General features: G+C 34.4%; 1 long non-coding RNA gene across 1 annotated transcript; it reads left to right on the forward strand.

The window, feature by feature from the left end:
- The first annotated feature begins 12,139 nt into the window (after positions 1–12,139).
- On the forward strand, positions 12,140–16,565 carry LOC121421034. Its single transcript, XR_005970924.1, has 3 exons — positions 12,140–12,197; positions 14,485–14,623; positions 16,443–16,565. It is a non-coding gene; the product is annotated as an uncharacterized LOC121421034 (long non-coding RNA).
- The last annotated feature ends 720 nt before the right edge of the window (positions 16,566–17,285 follow it).

Genomic DNA, 17,285 nt, shown 5'->3' on the forward strand with positions numbered 1-17,285 from the left:
TGCTACAAAAATGTATGCACATTTTTCTAAATCATCAAAAAAAAATGCCTCTCCTATCCGTTGACCAATTTTGATTTTTTCTTGCTTCCTTCTGGTAAAGCTTCATTTGGTTCAGCTATCTTCTACACAGAATTTTGAAATTTCGACTAGAAAATTGTAATGCTAATTTATGCAAAGTTTATTGATAAATTTATAAAAACGGGTTTACTTTTCTTCTCCTTTTGTTGATAAATTTCAACTTTGTTTGGTTTACATGTATATGGTATTTGTTGATGAATTTCAATTTTGTTTGCTTTACATGTATATTATGTATAATATTATGTATATAATATGCTTTACATGTATATCTAGGTGGGGATACAAAACTTCTACACAAAATTTTGAAACTCATTGAATATGCTCATTTATACATATTTTTTAATTGCTTATTTATTTGTTGACCGATTTGATTATTTTTTTTTTTTTGGGGGGGGTCCATCTGAGAGCTGCATGAGGTTCACCATGATTCTACACAGAATTTAGAAATTGTGACCAGAAAATTATTAGTGCTCATTTATACGAAATTCATTCATAAATCACCGGAAAGGCTTATGTCACGAATACAATTCACTACATTGTCAACTGGGCTGAAATTAAACAATGAGTTAAATTTTGTTGCAAGATGCCCGATGAGCTCCACATCATTGATGTGCTAGTTATATAATTTTATTTGTTTCGATCCTGTCCGTTCATAGAGTGTGATGTTACAATATTCTCACTAGTAGTTATTGCGTTATTAAGGTAAATGACATTCCAATAATATTGAAGATTTATTCATTAAACAACACACATCAAATAGAGTGTGATTTCAAATCCAACACGTTTCTCATACATGATGACATTTGAATGTGTAAAATAGATACGTAATATTTGGAATAAGCATGAATCATTCAATATGCTTACCTCAATCTCCTGGTGTCCGTTAATAGCATATATCTCAGTTTGATCAGAGCAGTGGTGTTGTACGGGGTATAGTTCTATCGATATGCCTTAATTGCTTGGGCGTTGTCAAGTCATAGTGGTGTATCGTGTGCCAACACAGCGTTGCAAACGAACCGAGTTCAATATCAGACAATTTTTAATGACTGGGAATTCCCAACAACCTGTTAGACATGTTTCAATCGTGTATTCATCTACTTTAATTCAGCGGAACGAGGATTCTTTTTACTTTCATTTTACCTAATGGATGATTGTAATTAAGCAACCAGAGAATCGAAGGTTTAATGTCCTCTCCGAGAGACCTGGTTATGTGAATAATTTACCACAGCGCAGGGCATCGAGTGGTAAAATGATCCCCTCCAAAAATTTTAGGGAAAACACCGTACCCCCCAAAAAAATAAATAATAGGGCCTAATAATAACAATAATAATAATTGTAATAATAATTACAATAAATCAAATGAAAATGAAATATATGAAAAATAATGATAATGAGCGTCTTTTGTTAAATTGCCCAATCGTCTACTGCCATTCCGTCTACTCACCACATGGTCTACCTTCATTTCGTCTACTGCCATTCCGTCTACTCACCACATGGTCTACCTTCATTTCGTCTACTGCCATTCCGTCTACTCACCACATGGTCTACCTTCATTTCGTCTATTGCCATTCCGTCCACTCACCACATGGTCTACCTTCATTTCGTCTACTGCCGTTCCGTCTACTCACCACATGGTCTAACTTCATTTCGTCTACTGCCATTCCGTCCACTCACCACATGGTCTACCTTCATTTCGTCTATTGCCATTCCGTCCACTCACCACATGGTCTACCTTCATTTCGTCTACTGCCATTCCGTCTACTCACCACATGGTCTACCTTCATTTCGTCTACTGCCATTCCGTCTACTCACCACATGGTCTACCTTCATTTCGTCTACTGCCATTCCGTCCACTCACCACATGGTCTACCTTCATTTCGTCTACTGCCATTCCGTCTACTCACCACATGGTCTACCTTCATTTCGTCTACTGCCATTCCGTCCACTCACCACATGGTCTACCTTCATTTCGTCTACTGCCATTCCGTCTACTCACCACATGGTCTACCTTCATTTCGTCTACTGCCATTCCGTCTACTCACCACATGGTCTACCTTCATTTCGTCTACTGCCATTCCGCCTACTCACCACATGGTCCAATTTGTCCAATCGCCTTATCGTCTAACTTATCATTTTGTCCACCACTCGTTAGGTCCAATAATCAGTTCGTCTTACAACCACATCGTCTAATAACTATTTCGTCCAATTCCTAAATCGTCTATTAGTCATTTAGTCTAACAGCCAATTAGTGAAAAAGCCATTTTGTCTGACACAAATACGTCGCGTTAGCCGAGCGCGGCAGCGGGGGTGGCAAAATGACTTCTTATAAACTGAAGATAAAATGAATGATATGAAAAATCATGATGATAACTCGGCCTTCTATCAGAAAATGGATGATGCAGTACAGCGATACAGCCCCCCACGCTCTCTCCCTCTCTCTCTCTCGCTCTCTCTCTCTCTCTTTCTCTCTCTCTCCCTCTTTCTATCACATCATGCACGCAAAAGGGGGAAAATGAGTGGTTAAAAAGGATCATACTGAAATAGGGTCCTTTGATTTGGAATGTACTCTTCCTTCTGTTTTTAACCAGTGCACAGTTATAATGATAATCATCATTGATTATCGTCATATAACAAATAATAAATAATAATTGTAATAATGATAATAAAATAGTACTAATAGTCAGGAATAACAATGGTAATATAATAATTACAATAATACCAATAACAGCTATTGGCGACACGAAAAATAAAAAAAAGAGGAATGAAAAATGGGAAAGGAGGGGAGAAAACAGAATAGGTAAAATAAGAGGAGGAAGACAAGTGAGTACAATGTGAGGGGAAGACCTGGAAAATAAGTTTTTTTCCATATGATTGATTTTTCGCTCGAACGTGCTTCGCGCTGGCTTTGCCTGTTCGATGAGATACATTATCTTGCGTAAAAATAATATTATAATGGAACTGAAAATAGTGTACAATTATGTAAATAAAAGACGACCAAACAACAGGGTTTAATTAATAATAAATCACAAGAGCAACAGGAGTCGAGTCAGCAATACACAGGCACCAAACACGTAGGGGTTGCTAGTAGTAGACTATTAACGATTGTAGATGAACTGATGATTGGCTGAGATGGCAATTGGACCTATTGGTGATTGGACCAAATGATTGTTAGACGAAATGGGCTTATACTAAGTGACAGTGAACCAACTGCACTAAGACCAAATGGAACATAGACGAAATGAAAGTAGACTAAGTGGTCATTAGATCATTTGCCTTTAGACCAGTTGACTATTGGACTAAATGGTAAAAGACGTAATGATTATTGACAAAATGGCTATTGGACCAATTGGTCAAAAAATGCAATTAGACCAAATTACTATTTCACCAAATGATAATAGACGAAATGGTTATTAAACCAACTAGCTATTGGGCATAATGGTAATTGGACGATGTGGATAGAGGACCAAGTGATGGTAGACGAAATGGTTATTAAACCAACTGGCTATTGGGCATGATGGTAATTGGACGATGTGGATAGTGGACCAAGTGATGGTAGACGAAATGGTTATTAAACCAACTGGCTATTGGGCATAATGGTAATTGGACGATGTGGATAGAGGACCGAGTGATGGTAGACGAAATGGTTATTAAACCAACTGGCTATTGGACATAATGGTAATTGGACGATTTGGATAGTGGACCAAGTGATGGTAGACGAAATGACATTAGACCATGTGGTGAGTGGACAAAAAGCAGTAGACGAAATGGCAAAAAACCTTATTTTCAACCATTTTCTTTCAGATACGACATTAAAGGAAAGAAGGGTATCGCCTCATCCCATTTATATACAGATGGGGGCTTGGGGCCATTAGCCCTGCGGACCTCGCCTCTTGAGTGGCGAACGTGCTCGGACTACCAGAGTAAGGGGGCCATTGACTCCTTTTCACGAGCAAAGAAATGAGAGGAAAAGAAATAAAGAAAGATTTGATTTGATTTTTATTGTTTACTTCTGCAATTACATCATTCGTATAGAATACATTTTCCATAACATAACAAACATAGTATATTGATAATTTTTTTTGGCATGAATCATAACTAAATGTACTAAAATTATCATTACAAACAAAATTGATTTCATACCAAATTAGTTAACATTTACAATTTGCAGGAGAAGGATTGTCATCATAAGCAGATTGCTTGAAAAAATGACAACCCCAGGTTAAAACTCATTGATTAATATAATACATTAATACAGCAGAATCGATACACAGTACATTTTATGAAAAACAGCAGTAATCTAATTTGAGCATTGAAGATGGAGATGATAAGGATGAAGATGACGGTGAAATGGTGAAGATGAAGGTGATGGAGAGGATGATGATGGTGATGATGCTTTAATGACACAACGACACAGAAATTTTACTTCAAATATTCTGATATCAACATGGATTTAACGTTTGCTTTAAATGAGTAAAGGGACGTGGATCTTTTTATAGATTCTGGTAGAGAGTTCCACAAATCAGGACCATGGTGTCTTATGGATCTCTGCGCAATAAGCAATTTGGGGTTGATTAAATGGAAATTAGAAGAGTTCCGCGTAGGGTATGAATGGATAGATGTGTTCATAGTATAAAAATTGTGAAATGAAGGTGGGAGCATGTTATTTACGTATTTGAACATAAGCAGTAAGCTTTGAAATGAATTTATGTCAAAAATAGTTAGAGTCTTTAGTTTATGGAATAATGGATTTGTGTGTGATAAATATTGCGAATTAGTACAAATTCGAATTGCTTTTTTCTGTAATAAATATATTGTATTAATTTTAGTTTTTGCACACGTTGCCCAAACTATATTGCAGTACGATATATACGGCAATATCAATGAATTGTAGAGTAAAACGAGTGTAGTATGAGGAATTATGTTTTTCATTTTGTAAAGTACACCTACGTTTCTGGAGATGTTAGTAGTTATACAACGTATATGTTCATTCCAATTTAAATTTTCATCTATTGTGACACCTAAAAACTTTGTTTCTTTTTTCCTTTTGAGTGGAATATTATCTATGCTTATGTCGTATGGAAACTCAGTAATATGTGAACTTGTATGCTTAAAATACATAAAGTTTGTTTTGTCTATATTAAGTGATAGCCTATTACATTTAAACCATAAAGATAGTTTAGGTAATTCACGATTAAATGTATCTACTAAAGTTTCTAAGCTAGTGTGTGAACAAAAAATGTTTGTGTCATCGGCAAATAATACAAATGATAATAAAGGCGTTACAGTAGTCAAATCATTAATATATATAAGGAAAAGTAGGGGGCCAAGGATCGATCCTTGTGGAACTCCGCATTTTATTGTCTGAAAATTAGAAGAAATATTATTGTGAGTGACATATTGTTTTCTATCAGTCAAATAACTCTCAAACCATGATAGTGTGATTCCCCGAATTCCATAATTTTCAAGTTTTTAAAGTAAAATCTGGTGGTCAAGAGTGTCGAATGCTTTGCTTAGGTCCATGAATACTCCTATTATGTGTTCTTTATTTGTCATTGCATTTGTAATTTTATCGTATATTTGTATTAAAGCCTGATCAGTTGAATGCCCTTTCCTGAATCCATATTGGTTTGAATTTAGAAACTGAAAAGTATCTAGGAACTTATAAAGTCTTTTGTAAATAATCTTCTCTAATATTTTGGATATGCTGGGGAGAATAGAAATAGGCCTATAATTTGTTATTTCATGTGGATTGTCTTTTTTTAAAACAGGATTTACCTTTGCAATTTTAAGGGGATCTGGACATTTACCGGTGCTGATCGACAGATTAAAAATATGACACAATGGAGTGACAATATAATGTATGATCTGCTTAAGGAGGAAAGTACTAATTCTATCATATCCCTTTGATTTGCTGGATTTGAGATTTTTTGTTATTTCAATTATTTCCTGAACATTTGTGGGGTTAAAGAATAGGGAAGAATTGATGGGTGTGGGAAGAAATTTTGCAAAACTTTGGTTTGGTCTGGCAAGGTTGTTTGCCAAAGAGGGTCCTATGTTAACGAAAAAGGAATTAAAGGTATCAGCTACATCATCTGAATTTATTGCAGCAGCATGAACTGTGAAATTGTCTTTAGGTAATACTTTGGGTTTCTTGCCAATCAAATCATTGATGATCTCCCATGTGGCTTTCATGTTTGATTTAACTTTGTTAAGTTTCTCGGAATAAAACAATTTGCGAGAAGCCCGAATTATATTGGTTAGTCTATTTCTATAAGTTTTATATTTATTTTTGTTTTGAATAGAAGGGTTCTTTAAAAATGTCTTGTATAGTTTATTTCTGGTATGTATGGATCGTAGAATAGCTTTAGTAATCCATGGCATTTTTGCTTTTCTTTTTTTGATAGGTGATAGAGGAAAATTTTTATCGTAATATTTCTGCAATTTTTGGTTAAAATTTGTTTAAGCAATATCTGAATTTGACTCATTAAATACATCTAACCATTCCTCAATCGCAAGATCACTTTTAAACGATTCAATATTTATTGGGGATTCTTTACTATACATTGTAGATTTAGGTGAATTTTCTTTTGAAATATCATTATCACATAATAAGAAAACCGGTAAATGATCAGCTATATCAGATATTATTAGTCCGCTGGAAGTATCTCTGTTTAGTATGTTTGAAAATATGTTGTCGATAAGTGTTGATGAATGGCTATCAATTCTGGTCGGTTGATCTATGTGGGGATAATAACCAAATGAATGCATAATATGTAGGAATAAATCGTTGTCATTATTTTGGGATAACAGGTCAATGTTAAAATCACCCATTAGATATATTTGTTTATCTTCTTTTGTTATGGTATGAAGGCATATTTCAAGCTCTTCGCAAAATAAATTTGCATTGCCATGAGGGGGTCTGTAAACTAATCCAATAATTATATTTTTGCCTTTCGGCTTCATGATTTCTAAGAATAGAGTTTCACTTTGTTTTAATGATATTTCTTTTCTTATTTTAAACTGCAAATGTTCATTGATGTAAAATGCTACACCACCTCCTCTTTGATCTTCACGATCTCGCCTTATAAGATTATAGTTTTGCAAGTTGAATATCATAGGTGAATTATTATGAAGCCATGTTTCCGTGACACCGATAATGGAGAATTTGAAATTATTTAGAGTAAAGAGTAATGATTCCAATGATTCAAAGTTTTTGTTCAAACTTCTGGCATTAACGTGAAGCAAACTGAATTTGTGTTCTGTGTCTCTAAATTTAGAAGTAAAATCTTCAGTTGAGTAATATTTATTACATGATGCATTGTTTGTATTGAAAATAGAAAAAATGTCTATGTCATTACTCGTGAAGAAAAAACGATATTACCAAGATTTTAAGATCGAAGATATGATAACTGATTTGTATGTAAATTTTCTGTGCCGGAACAGTATGATGATGATGATGATGGTGGTGGTGATGATGATGATGATGATGATGATGGTGGTGGTGGTGATGATGATGATGATGATGATGGTGGTGGTGGTAATGATGATGATGACAATGATAGCAAATCATACGGGAGGTCAATGAAGTCCTAACCTGCGAGCATCTGGCCACCTTAACGTTAACAGAAAGTAGAACCAGAATTGTTGTAATCACAAAAGTGAGTAAAGAAATGAAACCTGTCTAAATAATTCTATAAAAATCTATCGATAAACCTTAGTCAAAGAACCAAACATAAATTAAAAAGAATAGTAAAAATCGGAATACATGCAGTGTAAAATTGCGGGTAACAGATCGATTAAATTCAGTACAGGTATTAACAACCTGGTCTCCTACTTATAAAGACTGATATACTCTTTTCATCAAATGGCTTAATATGATCATATCAGGCATATTAAGAGGGGGTTATTTGCTGCCATCTGCCGGTATACACAGCAGAGGTTGCATTGCAAAATACGTGTATACTATGTACGTTACAGTTGGTGTATGTGAGTGTGTGTGTGTGTAAGAGAGGGAGAGAGGGAGAGAGAGGGGGCTGGGAAACACGCGTTTTAAGTAGGCGGGGCTAAAAAGCCTTGTCAATCATCATGCAGCCATGCTGCTAAACCCAACCCGGTCTAAATATACGATCGTACCCCTCCCCCAATCAGATACAAGGAGATGCGTAGCCTCATTAAAGACCATTTTTTTTTCCATCCAGCAAAACCGGGATCAATTTCTTCTTAAGGAAATTGCCTCATGCTAAGTTAAGAGCCCAAGATCCTTGATTCCAAAGTTGGTTCTACCTTACGCCATGCATGTTGCTCCAAATTATTATGTACTATTCTGATGAGAATATCAATTGCAATTTTAATTGTAATTGAAATTTAAAAAATTACAATTACAATTATAATCATAATCATATACATGATTAAAATTATAATCAATTATCATTATCATAATCAATACTTATTATAAATATACATGTAAGTATGATTGTAATCATAATAACTGGCGGATCCATGGGGGGGGGACACAGTCCGTGCCCGCCCCCCTCCCCCCTTGAGAGACACAATCAAATTTTGTAATGTAAAAATTTTTCCTCGGGGAAAATGTGCCCCCCTTTAAAAATTACTGGATCATCCCCGATCATAATCTCAATTATAATAATTATAATCATGAATATAATAAGTATGATTATAATAATTGATATAATTATGAATAATCTAATTATAATCATTCTTATATTTGGAATTATTGTTATGATAATATTGTAAATGTGATGATAACAATATGTTAATGTTATCAACATTGATTGAAAAGATATGTATTACAGTGATTCTAATCATCCTTCAAAAAGATAAGAGAAAGTGATAGGCTGATAATTATTTTGATGGACCAATAATTTACAATAACACTTTTATTTCCATTAATTAATTAGGCCTGCTATAGTTAGGCCTTAGGAACGATTTCCTGGTATATGCATATCAGATTAACAATTTGTCCATGGAATGAGATATTCCTCAATGACGTATGATGTTTAGCCACATCCATTTTGATATGGAAAATGCGAGAGAAAAATAAAGAATAGCCTTGATCCTACAACAATATAGGCCTTGTATTTGAGTAAAAAAAGTTTCGCCGCAGAGCCTAGAGATGTTGACACAGCTAGAGGTCACGGTAACAATGAATGGGTACCAGATAAATGGGGATACGAACTGTACAACAAAATGTTCATAGGAAGATCATTGCAAGTATATATATATATGTAGCTACAGGAGTACGGCGTGTAACTTCATCTGTCTTTGAACGAAGTAAGTATTATTTCCTTTTTCTTGAAACCTAATGGCTTTTGTATTTAGAATAGGTAGACACACAAAAGGTCTACCGTTTTAACATCATACAACACATAGGCGTACGCCTACGGCGTTGCAGGTTCCGCATGCTAATTTTGATGCCTCGTTTTAACTATAAATCGTGATAATCATGATAATAGAGATAGACTATCATTATCATCATCATAATCATGAGTGTCTAGCCGATATCTCCTGACAGTGCATCGACAATCAAGTTGCATTGCATGCTAACGGTACTCCCACAAACAGAACTAGCTGATCAATATTGAAACGAATTATAAATATATTTTTCTTCCACCTGAGAGAGAAAAAGGGAAGTGATATGCCTATGCATAAAAGTAGCATTGATCCCTTTACATCTTCGCTTGATATATATATATATATATATAGTATACAATAAATATCTTAGTAATGTTTACATTAATAATATTAATATTCAAAGTTTGCTTTCCATTGTTCTTTTATCTTATATTCTGAACGTTTTTCAGGTACATGTATGTCCTTATTTTTTCTTAACTTAGTAAACAGGAAACTTGAAAAAACCCACTGTAATGTAGTGTATGTATAATTTTTTTTACTTATAGGCCTATACTATGGTGGCCGAATTTAGTATTTTCTTATTAGTCCAATCCTCGCGTATCCGGGGGCCGGTGTCAAGGGGACTCTCGGTCGCTCTGTCAAAAAAGTGGGGGTGGGGACAAATCACACTCTTCTCTTGCAAAATTAATCAGCCCCTTGCTAGAAATGAAAAATAGGAAATAGGCGAAGAATAATCACTCTTACAAGTGCTTAAAATTATACTTATTATGCTTCCATTTCAGCTCCCACTACGCACGCGTGCACATTATTTTGTTCAACGATACTCGTGTTCGCGATTATAAAAAAAACTTAAAGGACTAGTCCACCCCCAACAAAAAGTTGGTTTGAATAAAAAGAGAAAAATCCAACAAGCATAACGGTGAACATTGCATCAAAATCGGATGTAAAATAATAAAGTTTTGATATTTAAGATTCGCTTGATTTCACAAAACATTTAGGCACATTCTGCTTATAATTATGCAGATGAGGGAACTGGTGACATAACTCACTCACTTATTGTATTGTATTTTATTGTATGAAATATGAAATAGTTTAATTTTTTCCCCATGTTCTGTGAAATAAAGTTTCCATTCTCCCTGAACATATGGACTTACCATTGTTTGATATTTTATGGATCAATTATCCTTATTTTTCAAAATTTTATCTGTAAAAATTGAAATTTGTATAATTCAAACAATATAAAAACAAAAGAAATAGTGAGTGACATCATCGATTACCTCATTGGCACATGACTAAATTGTGCACATGATTATTTTTATTTTGGTAAAAATAAAGGAAACTTCAAAACGTCATAACTTTTTTATTTTACATTCGATTTCAATGAAATATTCTGCATTATGCTCGTCTGATTTTGCTCTATTGATTCAAATCAATATTTATCTGAGGTGGACTTGACCTTTAAGATAAAGTTCTTAGAATAACAAATTTTCAAGTCAATATGCCCAAAGTTTCCAGCTCGAATAGCGATTTTAAAAAAAAATGTGTTTTAAGATATCCTTTCTTTTTAGGTATACCGGCATGACCGGTAGGTCTTTAAAAAATAAAATCTGCTCCGGTTTCGTGCTCACATTCTGTGGTGTCCCTTTTCAGGTTAGCTAATATACTAACAATTTCAGCTCTCGTATTCTTATTTAGAAGTATGCTCTAGCTCCCTATACTCTCCAAAGTGACCCTTTTTAGGCATATAAAATCAAACGAATTCAGCTCATGAATTATTAAAAGGGTAATGTTCATTTGCAGCTACGTAGAAATAATTCGCGCTTTCAATGTAGGCCTATAGAAATTCTCATCTTGATTGTAACTTCAATCATTACAACTGCACCGTCCCCAACCTCGGTTTAGCTCTGGTAGCAGCCGATCAGGAAATTAAAAGAAAATAACATTCCCCATACTGGATCCGCCCCTTCGTGTCTTTCTGTATACTGTATTCAATAGGGTATGCATGAGGGATTAGACCTAATTTACGAAAATTATGTTGGCATCTCCATGGCTGCATTAAACGTTAGTAGGCGAATAGGGGCTATTAATTCTTAAGAAAAGTGCAAATCTATGCCTTTTAACTAAACATTTAAAAATGCACTATTCAAGAAAATACAATACGGTAATTTCCTCGTGATTATCTCGATTACTTAGTATTCCCGATATTTCGATTCTTTAAAAAATATATTAGGCCTACATATCCAATCCCCCGAATAATCTTGCATGCTGCCCTAGTTGCCTCCCAATATTTGGCATGGACCCCCCCCCCCCCCCCCCCCCAATGATACACTCTTAAACATATTGGGCAACTCACTGTGCACACAAGAATTGGTTAAAGCTTTCAATAACAAGTGTTTTGGGTGAAAACTACCAAGAGTAGTATGATGCTGCCCTAACATGTACAACAGCTTTGGCAACTCTTGTATTTAAATACATGTATATATAAATAAATATATAATATATGAATATATATATATATATATATATATATATATATATATATATATATATATGTATGTATATATGTATGTATATATATTTATCTGATAACATATTTTTTATTTGAACAGCGAAATTCAACTTTATCACAGTAAAGACATGAAAGACATGTGAAGTCACGATTACCAAGCCGAGCTGAATAAAGAATGTCGACTTATTACGTCGAATGCAGTTGCAAAGAGAGGCCATCCCAGGAACAATGGGAGTCGGTAAGACATTAAAATTCATATTTTTCTACATCAATCAAAATTCACTCAATGTGCTTGCATAGTTTTTCCTAACTTTACATTTTGAAATATGAAAAACAAGTTTAATTTTTTAATCCACTAATGCAGAATTAAAGGGAGGTTGGTGTATAAGCAAGCACATTCCCGCCCGTCTACATTGAAAATTAATGTACTCCTTCCCGCTTTCAACAACTAAAAAACAAACATGTACAACAGCTTTGGCAACTCTTGTATTTATATATGTGAAAGAAATGAATGAAGAGAACAATGGTAGGCGTAGTTTAACTTTAAATCAAGGTTCCCGAGAGCTACCCGCCCTTAGGAAAAAAACATGGCTATACCGAAAAATGTCTCTGCCGGGAATAGAACCCGGACCGGCCCCAGCTTAGAACGCCGGTGCCTTAACCACTAGACCACAGAGGCGGGTTAGTTGATGCCCTAGCCACTAACCCCGATTTGACTGATCTATATTAATTTCCTTTGTCGGGTGTAAGTGGGTTTAGAACACTAACGATTAAGCCGCAATGCCCTAGCTTGATCAAAGGTATTGCTTAGATATTTGTAAGGGAGAAACATATATATACACATATATATACAGTGCGTATCAAAAAAAAGTTTACACTTAGAAAAAATCCTGTAAAATTATATATTTGTAATATCCTAATGATTTTTCCACATTTTAGCATTGGTGCAGATCCATTTAAGCAAATGACGATATAACTGTCGAAAAATATTTCCGCTTGAGTGAGCACCACTTACTTTTGGAAAGTTGGTGAAAAATGATTTGCGCAGAACTTTGAAATAGTTATGCGAATAAAAGTAGACCTTAATCATGGAGAACACGTGGAATTTAGCTATTAAAATTGATTTGAAGATATCTTTTACCTTTTTAAACTTGTTTCCTTGCCCAAAACACTTCGAAGACTGCATTGCGCCCCACCCCACTCCCCCACACACCGTGTCCATCGTGACGATATTTGCTTTACACTGAGCTGTGATTTACATGAAATGGCTTAGGCTTGATTTTCATATTGTTAATCATTGCCAAGCTTGGGAAAAGTGTGGAGAAAAAGTATTAAATGAAAAATGAAATGTAAAGCCACTTTAAATGATAAAAACTTAGTGAAAAGTGCTGGAGATGGCTGATATAAACTTTTGTTCAGATTCAGGTATGTCCTCAGATCCAGCTGGCACAAAAAGGGTAGAGGTTGTGCTTACTAAGTGTTAAAATTTCAAATTTGGGCAGCAAAATTGTTACAAAATGCTTGAATGTATCTGTTTTATTTCAATTAGCTAAAAGTGCTAGGGAAATTTATGAGAAATGCTTCGCAGGGTAAGTTTGATTTCGCCCTTTCCCCTTGACACAGCGTGAAAACAAGCATTTCTGCGCAAACAGATTTCTGCGAGCTTTACAAAAATGGACAGTGCTCACTCAAGTGTAACATTCTGTCAAAACTTTTACTTTCATTTGATAGATGAGACCCAAACCCATAATTATATGTGAAAAAATTACCCACATGTTGCATATTTTTGAATTCCCAGGGCGTTTTCAAAGTGTAAACTTTTTTTTGATACGCACTGTATATGTATATATATACATACATACATACATATATTTTTTATTTACATATATATATATATATATATATATATATATATATATATATACATACACTTTAATAACTGTGGTGTTAAAATTGACACCAGTTGGTGTTAATAGAGGACCACATCCTGAGGTGTTAAAACTACGCCCTAGAGATTGACCATAACACCGAAGAGTGTAAATGTAACAACCAAAGGTGTTGTAATAACACATATCGGTGTAAAACAACTGGGGAGTGTTTCCTCAATATTTTCATCCGACAAGTTGTCAGATCTCACATCTTTCTCTGATGTTGATTGGCTGAGAGGTATTGTTACTATGGTAACTGTCGGATAAAACGTCCGACAAGTCTTTTCATGAAACGCCCCCCTGGTGTGGTCCTCTACGTACACCGGTTAACACCACAGTTTTTGCTGTGTATATAGAAATATATATATATATATATATATATATATATATATATATATATATATATATATATATATATATATATATTAATATATATATATATAATATATATATTATGCATATATGTATGTATATATATATATATTTTATATATATATATATATATATATATATATATATATATATGTATACACACACATATATATATATATATATATATATATATATATCTGATAACATACTTTTTTATTTGAACAGCGAAATTCAACTTTATCACAGTAAAGACATGAAAGACATGTGAAGTCACGATTACCAAGCCGAGCTGAATAAAGAATGTCAGACTTATTACGTCGAATGCAGTTGCAAAGAGAGGCCATCCCAGGAACAATGGGAGTCGGTAAGACATTAAAATTTATATTTTTCTACATCAATCAAAATTCACTCAATGTGCTTGAATAGTTTTTCCTAACTTTACATTTTGAATATGAAAAACAAGTTTGATTTTTTAATCCATTAATGCAGACTTAAAGGGAGGTTGGTGTATAAGCAAGCACATTCCCGCCCGTCTACATTGAAAATTTATGTACTCCTTCCCCCTTTCAACAACTAAAAAAAAATGGTGCCAAGACGCAGTTCTCATTTTAGCTTCCACTCTTGATGCTATTGGCGTAAATCTGGCCAGGATGCGGATCTATCCTGCCATTATGGAAGAGAAAATTAGGGGAGAGCAAAATGAATAATAATGATAACAATGATAATAATAATAATCAACGAGCAAAACTCAAGTAAAAATTTCATTGAAATCTAATGAAAAAATAATAAAGTTATTTCATTATGGAATTCACAATATGGAAGTCGTCATAGAAATACATTTTGTTGTCTCCATTTTTCTTGCATTATTTCATTACATGAAATCATAATCTATTTCGTATAGTTTCATTCATAATTTGTAAAACGCGTCTCACTTGTTACAAAACAGGTTGTAGCAATAATTATCTTTCGCACTAAATCAGTAAACAATCATTTTTTTATTGCACGTAGACCCGGAGGACGAAATCTAAGTAAAGGTAATTTCATATTTTTCTAAGGTGGCGATATAGCATCATCATTTCCATCATTGCATATTCATAGGGACATGCATACAACTGTTTTTAGTAAAATTGCACAAATTCGAAGTGTCATATCAGTAATTAAACTCAGGCAATTTTGATGGAGGTGGGCCCGTGGGAGCATTACCCCTCGAATTATCAATAAAAAACACAGCGGCGTGCAGGAGAGGGCAATCTCTGACTCCACCTATTATAGTGACAAGAAATCGATATGTAGACCAATAAGCTAAATATTTCAGGAGATAACGACCAGCGACCATTAACCTCTTCCAGCCTGTATTTGAACTTTAAGATACCATTTGTATCATTCTTTATGTAAAAAAAATATAAGAATAAAGGAACACTGCTACCCCAGCCTGAAAATATTCTAATGCAGTGCTGCATGCATGTAGCGTTCTTTAGCGAGGCGTATACTTTTCCATTCTACATCCCACGCTGGTGCTAAATTGGTACCTCACAGATGTGAAAGTCTATGTATTTCCTAAACAATTGTGTCTGAAAACTGTTGGAATGCTCCTCAGGGAATGGATCAACTGTTTACATTGTGTGCGGGTAAGCCATCAGGACCCGACGACCGGGGTAATGATATAATGCGCTTAGACGCGTCGATCTGATACAACAAAAATTATTATCATTACTTTTAAAATAACATTTATTAAAGTACACACAAACACATTATGCATGCGTGTCAAGTGCCCATTCCTCATGAAATGATTCGTTATTCCACTATTGTCTTCTGGCTTGGTTAGGTTTGCTTTATCTATCCGATGTAAGTAAATTCATTCGCCCTACCTACATATAACGGTATCGCATTTGCCCAATAGATTATGTAACCGCTTTTCTATTCTTCTTTGAATATTTTTTACATTAAAAAATTGTCGACAATATTAATAATACTGAAATCGGGTCATAATAATTTGCAAAGTTAGGTAAAAATGTATAATTTGGACAACCATTACTTTGGATGAAGAAAATAATCCATACAAAACGAACTCCGAAATTGTAAGTATACAAAGAAACTAGCTTAATTACTCATCCGATTTATTATCTAATCCTTGTAGTCGGTCTATAATTTTACTTCTTATTATTTTATCTTTACACCCCTAGATCTGAAGGTCTTAAAAGATTGAGCTGTCATCGACATTTCAACCATACCAGAAACAACAAAAGATACTCTATGGAAAGGATGTGAACAACAGTTCTTATTTGACTGATAGGACGAATACTGAGGTGGAACACTGGAACAAATGCATCTGTCCAAGGATTACCAATTAAGTTGGGGGTACCGATCATACCAGTAGCGTACCTAGGATCTCCCACAGGGGGGGGGGGGGCAAAATCGTTGCCCAAAAAATTGTCAAGAAAAAAAATGGTCTTCAACCACAAACAAAGGGTTTTGTACCCCAAAAAAATTGACGAGCAAAAAATAGGTCCTGAACAGGATATAAACGACATTTTGCGCCAGAAAAAAAATTGGACAAGCAAAAAACAAAACAAAAGTCTTCAACTTTGTAAGGGGGCAGTCTGCCCTCCTGCCCCCCCCCCCCATAGGTACGCTAGTGGATAAGACCATGTAATAGGTCCGTGATCAGACATGGGGGTCGAGTACATCATGTCAGTTAAACATTACTTTTCTCCTTTTTGAGAGGGGATTATGAACTATACGATACTCTTTTGATTTCATTATTTCTTTGTCAGAAGAGATAAAAAATCTCAAAGTTAAACAAAGCACGTTCAGATATGAAACATTTTGTACGCTTGTTTTCTAGATTTACCTGTATATATACAGGTAAATCTAAAAAACAAGTGTAATTCCATATGATTTATTTTCATCATATTTCGAGGGTCCGTTTCAATTAGGCAACAGCAATGTTAGTGAAAACACAAAGCACAATTTATGCTGAGAACATGCAATTTATTTCTTAAGTTTCTTAAAATAGTCACCTAGCA

Source organism: Lytechinus variegatus, chromosome 9 (assembly GCF_018143015.1).
Source record: "Lytechinus variegatus isolate NC3 chromosome 9, Lvar_3.0, whole genome shotgun sequence".
Classification (NCBI taxonomy): domain Eukaryota; kingdom Metazoa; phylum Echinodermata; class Echinoidea; order Temnopleuroida; family Toxopneustidae; genus Lytechinus; species Lytechinus variegatus.